Source organism: Ranitomeya variabilis, chromosome 1 (assembly GCF_051348905.1).
Source record: "Ranitomeya variabilis isolate aRanVar5 chromosome 1, aRanVar5.hap1, whole genome shotgun sequence".
NCBI classification, from domain to species: Eukaryota; Metazoa; Chordata; class Amphibia; order Anura; family Dendrobatidae; genus Ranitomeya; species Ranitomeya variabilis.
In genome coordinates, this window is record NC_135232.1 from 129,400,591 (window position 1) to 129,407,396 (window position 6,806).

A 6,806-nucleotide genomic window follows, 5' to 3' on the forward strand; every position below is an offset into this window, starting at 1 on the left:
AGAGCCTCTGATGTGCCTAAACATTGAAACCCCCCACAAGTGACACCATTTTGGAAAGTAGACCCCCTAAGGAACTTATCTAGATGTGTGGTGAGCACTTTGACCCATTAAGTGATTCACAGAAGTTTATAATGCAGAGCCGTAAAAATAAAAAATCATATTTTTTCACAAAAATGATTTTTCACCCCCAATTTTTCATTTTCCCAAGGGTAAGAGAAGAAATTAAACCCCAAAAGTTGTACATTTTGTCCTGAGTACGCTGATACCCCATATATGGGGGTAAACCACTGTTTGGGCGCATGGTAGAGATCGAAAGGGAAGGAGCGCCGTTTAACTTTTCAATGCAAAATTGACAGGAATTGAGATGGGATGCCATGTTGCCTTTGGAGAGCCCCTGATGTGCCTAAACATTGAAACCCCCCACAAGTGACACCATTTTGGAAAGTAGACCCCCTAAGGAACTTATCTAGATGTGTGGTGAACACTTTGACCCATTAAGTGATTCACAGAAGTTTATAATGCAGAGCCGTAAAAATAAAAAATCATATTTTTTCACAAAAATGATCTTTTCGCCCCCCAATTTTTTATTTTCCCAAGCGTAAGAGAAGAAATTGGACCCCAAAAGCTGTTGAACAATTTGTCCTGAGTACGCTGATACCCCATATGTGGGGGTAAACCACTGTTTGGGCGCATGGGAGAGTTTGGAAGGGAAGGAGCGCCGTTTGACGTTTCAATGCAAAATTGACAGGAATTGAGATGGGACGCCATGTTGCGTTTGGAGAGCCACTGATGTGCCTAAGCATTGAAACCCCCACAAGTGACACCATTTTGGAAAGTAGACCCCCCAAGGAACTCATCTAGATGTGTTGTGAGAGCTTTGAACCCCCAAGTGTTTCACTACAGTTCATAACTAGTGTTGAGCGATACCGTCCGATACTTGAAAGTATCGGTATCGGAAAGTATCGGCCGATACCGGCAAAGTATCGGATCCAATCCGATACCGATACCCGATACCAATACAAGTCAATGGGACTCAAGTATCGGACGGTATCCCTGATGGTTCCCAGGGTCTGAAGGAGAGGAAACTCTCCTTCAGGCCCTGGGATCCATATTAATGTGTAAAAGAAAGAATTAAAATAAAAAATATTGCTATACTCACCTCTCCGACGCAGCCTGGACCTCACCGAGGGAACCGGCAGCGTTGTTTGCTTAAAATTCGCGCGTTTACTTCCTTACGTGAAGTCCCGGCTTGTGATTGGTCACGTGCCGCCCATGTGGCCGCGACGCGACCAATCACAGCAAGCCGTGACGTAATTTCAGGTCCTTCAGGATTTTAAAATTATGTTCCGGCTTTGTGATTGGTCGCATCGCGGTCACATGGGCGACGCGACCAATCACAAGCCGTGACGTCACGGGAGGCTGGACAAGCGCGCATTTTAAAATGTCCTGCCTCCTGTGATGTCAAAAAGTTGTTGTCCAATTTGTCCTGAGTACGCTGATACCCCATATGTTGGGGTAAACCCCTGTTTGGGCGCATGGGAGAGCTCGGAAGGGAAGGAGCACTGTTTTACTTTTTCAACGCAGAATTGGCTGGAATTGAGATCGGATGCCATGTCGCGATTGGAGAGCCCCTGATGTGCCTAAACAGTGAAAAAACCCCAATTATAACTTAGACACTAATCCAAACACATCCCTAACCCTAATCCCAAAGGTAACCCTAACCACAACCTTAACCCTGACACACCCCTAACTCTAATCCCAACCCTAATCCCAACCGTAAATGTAATCCTAACCCTAACTTTAGCCCCAACCCTAACCCTAACTTTAGCCCCAACCCTAACTGTAGCCTTAACCCTAGCCCTAACCCTAGCCATAACCCTAGCCCTAACCCTAACCCTAACCCTAGCCCTAACCCTAGCCCTAACCCTAGCCCTAACCCTAACCCTAATGGGAAAATGGAAATAACTACATTTTTTAAATTTTTTAATTTTTCGCTAACTAAGGGGGTGATGAAGGGGGGTTTGATTTACTTTTATAGCGGGTTTTTTAGCAGATTTTTATGATTGGCAGCCGTCACACACTGAAAGACGCTTTTTATTGCAAAAAATATTTTTTGCGTTACCACATTTTGAAAGCTATAATTTTTCCATATTTTGGTCCACAGAGTCATGTGAGGTCTTGTTTTTTGCGGGACGAGTTGACGTTTTTATTTGTAACATTTTCGGGCATGTGACATTTTTTGATCGCTTTTTATTCCAATTTTTGTGAGGCAGAATGACCAAAAACCAGCTATTCATGAATTTCTTTTGGGGGAGGCGTTTATACCATTCCGCGTTTGGTAAAATGGATAAAGCAGTTTTATTCTTCGGGTCAGTACAATTACAGCGATACCTCTTTTATATCATTTTTTTATGTTTTGGTGCTTTTATACGATAAAAACTATTTTATAGAAAAAATAATTATTTTTGCATCGCTTTATTCTGAGGACTATAACTTTTTTATTTTTTATTTGATGATGCTGTATGGTGGCTCGTTTTTTGCAGGACAAGATGACGTTTTCAGTGGTACCATGGTTATTTATATCCGTCTTTTTGATCGCGTGTTATTCCACTTTTTATTTGACGGTAAGATAATAAAGCGTTTTTTGCCTCGTTTTTTTTTTTTACGTGTTCACTGAAGGGGTTAACTAGTGGGACAGTTTTATAGGTCAGGTCGCTATGGACGCGGCGATACTAAATATGTGTACTTTTATTGTTTTTTTTATTTAGATAATGAAATGTATTTATAGGAACAATATTTTTTTTTTGCATTTTTGGGGGGATTTTTTTTTTTTCTTTACACGTGAAATTTTTTTTTCTTACACTATAACATTGCCCCGGGGGGGGCATGATGTTATAGTGTAAGATCGCCGATCTGACACTTTGCTGTGCACTGTGTCAGATCGGCGATCTGACGTACACAGCTCCTGGAGGCTTCCCGGCGCCTGCTCTGAGCTGGCGCAGTGAAGCCACCTCCCTGCAGGACCCGGATGCCCCCTCCCTGCGCGATGCTTCCCTATACTGCCGGAACACTGCGATCATGTTTGATCACAGTGTGTCAGCGGTTAATGTGCCGGGAGCGGTCCGTGACCGCTCCCGGCACATAGTGCCGGATGTCAGCTGCGATAGTCAGCTGACACCCGGCCGCGATCGGCCTCGCTCCCCCCGTGAACGCGGCCGATCGCGCTGGACGTACTATCCCGTCGGTGGTCAAACGGACCCACCCCACCTCGACGGGATAGTACATCCGATGTCAGAAAGGGGTTAATGTGTATTAAATAAAATTGATATTTTAATAGCAGCATCGACTCTTGCTCTGCTCTCATGCAAAATGACTAATAATATACATCGTTGAGCTTTTACAAGTAATGTGGAGTAGAAAGTTATTTAAGTTATTTGTGCACAAGGTTGTAAAGGTTGTAATAGTGTGGCAGAATACAGAGTCATTAACTTTCAGCAAAAATTTTGAAAATAAAGTTTTTTAAGTGATTTTTGAATAGAAACAAGAAAATTTATCAGGGATTGATTTGAGGGAAACCTTGCAATGGAATGGCAATACCAACTATAGTTTCCCTATAAATAAGTTCCAATGGGGGAACTATAGACTCAGGATGCCTGGTTGACAAGAACAGATGCATACATGCCCACTGTACCTTCCTGTAGTGATGCCCGCTCTAAAACCCTTTGCTCATCACTGCTGGGCTCTCGCCTTATCATCCATCCAGGGAGGGCAACAGTTCAGCAGTGATGAACGGGTTGGGCCTTATTCAAAAGTCTCCTGTGGTACCTGTTAGTGATCCTGTAATAGGTATAGATGCAGGACTTAGTAGTGCAATATCACCAAAATAATATCATAACAGTGCCAGTCTCTGGGTCAAACAACAGTGCCTACCTTCAAACTGCACCTGTACATCAAAAGGAGAGGCATTGTGATTAAAAGCCATGCTACTGCACTAATATGATCAGTGACAACTGGTATAGTGATGTTAAAGTGGGAGGTTCCCCATAACTACTATACTGCTAGCCCTGGAATATTGTTTGCAAAGGTTACCTTTTTTTACAGCAGCAACCAAGGGCCTAAGGAAGGTTCCAAGAGCTGGCTAGTATTAATGTACTGTAGGTGAACCCCATCCTGACATGACCAATTTTTGGTTTGGTATTTTCATTTTTTCCCCTTAATTCTTCCAAGATTCATTACTTTTTTTTTTCCCATATAGATGTTTGAAGGCTTGTTTTTTGAAAGACCGTGTGTACTTTTAAATGATACCATTCATTTTAGAGGAAAAACCAGGAAAATAGATGAGGTCTCATAAATTATGAACCAAGAGAAAACAACCTATAAAATTTAGCTTTCATTGTATTTAATCTGAAAAGCTCAAATATTAATATATATATATATATATATATATATATACATATATATACTGTGTGTATATATATATATATATATATATATATATATATATATATATATTTGTCTAAGGGGCACTTCTGTCTGTTTGTCTGTCTGTCTGTCACGGAAATCCCGCGTCGCTGACCAATCAGCGATGGGCACACACAGTCCGGCCGCGAATTTGCCCCTTCCTACTCTGTCAGTGCCCCCTCCATACTCCCCTCCAGTCAGCACTCACACAGGGTTAATGGCTGTGTTACACCACGTTATGTCACGGTGAAACGCAGTCCGTTAATGCTGCTATTAACCCTGTGTGACCAACTTTTTACTATTGATGCTGCCTATGCAGATCTAATGATAAAAATAAGAAAAAAATAAAAAATCATTATATACTCACCTTCCGGCGCCTTTCCCGCTTATCGCGACGCTCCGGGCCATGCATTGCGGTCTCATGAGATGATGACGTAGCGGTCTCGCGAGACCGCTAAGTCATCTGGGTAATTTCACAATGCATTGCTGGGAATGGAAGCTGGCGGCCGCATCGCACGCTTAGAGATTGCTTTGCTGGACGCCGGAGGGTGAGTATATAACTATTTTTTATTTTCATTCTTTTTTTAACAGGGATATGGTGCCCACAGTGCTATATAGTACTTGGGCCGTGTTATATACTGTGAGGCTGCTATATACTATGTGGGAAGTGTTATATACTACGTGGGCAATTTTATATACTACGTGGGCAATGTTAAATACTACATGGGCTGTGTTATATACTGCATGGATGCTATATATTATGTGAGCAGTGTTATATACTACGTGGGCAGTGTTATATACTATGTGCTCAGTGTTATATACTGTGTGGGCTGTGATATATTCTACACGGGCTGTGTTATATAATACGTGGCTCCTATATACTACATGGCTGTGCTATATACTACGTGGCTGTCTTATGTTACGTGGCCTCTGCTATATGTTATGTGGCTGCTATATATATACATACATACATACATACATACATTTTCTAGAATACCCGATGGGTTAGAATCGGGCCATCATCTAGTAAAAATATAAGTGCGTAGATCAGATCAGGGTCACAAATAGTCCCATATAAGCATATGTCAAGATGAAGCTACCAATCCAATAAAAAATAAAATATAGCAAGGTAGTACTGTTAGTTAAAAAATAACTTTTAATATCAATCTTAAAACAGGCCAAAGGCTGCAAAAAATACCAAAGAAAGAAAACAACAAACCACACACAATATCCGTATACTGCCAGACGCTACTGCTCAGCGCTGCAATTCTTATAGCATGGTGAAACACACTTTCTTTAAAGCATTACACCATCATGGAATATACCCATCAAAAAATCTCAATTACTTGCCTTGTGCTCAGCATGCAATTTTTCAAATCTATGCACAGCAAATGATAAAATATATTTTTTCTCAGTATAAGGTATAAACAGGAAAGGTCTCACCATACTCCAGAACCCTTCCTTTACAGCGTTATTCCATGCGTCCGATGCACTAACTCCGGGGGAGGATTCTCCACAGATCCTGCTGACCGCTCCTTTTCTCTAAGATGCAAACGGACCCCATGGGAAGCCTCCTTCCTTAATCAATCTCCCGACGCGTTTCTTTAGGCTCTATCATCAGGGGAGAAGCCAAGTGTATCAAAGACTTCGTGTGTGCTGTTCATCGCACATCACAGTGGTGGACTCGACTCGCCGCGCCCGGGTGCCTCGTTTTAAATAGGGCGCCGCATGTTAATTTTCACTTACTATGCCGCCCGTCACATCCACCTTTCGGCGCGGTTTCTGGGTATGCAGGGCATCACATGACCATTGCTAGCCACGCCCCACCTTTCCTGTTTATACCTTATACAGAAAAAATATATATTTTATCATTTGCTGTGCATAGATTTGAAAAATTACATGCTGAGCACAAGGCAAGTGATTGAGATTTTTTGATGGGTATATTCCATGATGGTGTAATGCTTTAAAGAAAGTGTGTTTCACCATGCTATAAGAATTGTAGCGCTGAGCAGGAGCGTCTGGCAGTATACGGATATTGTGTGTGGTTTGTTGTTTTCTTTCTTTGGTATTTTTTGAGGCCTTTGGCATGTTTTAAGATTGATATTAAAAGTTATTTTTTAACTAACAGTACTACCTTGCTATATTTCATTATATTTTATTTTATTTATTATTAGTCCCATATAAGGACAGAAATACATATATTTATTCAATAAAAATATCTAAGGGAACAGAAAATAATCCTTTGTTTCCCTACCTGGCAGCAGAGGTTGGCACCCTAAGGGGAACGTAATGACACCCCGCTCAATGTGGATCCCTCATCAAGCCATCACCAAAACACTTTAAAG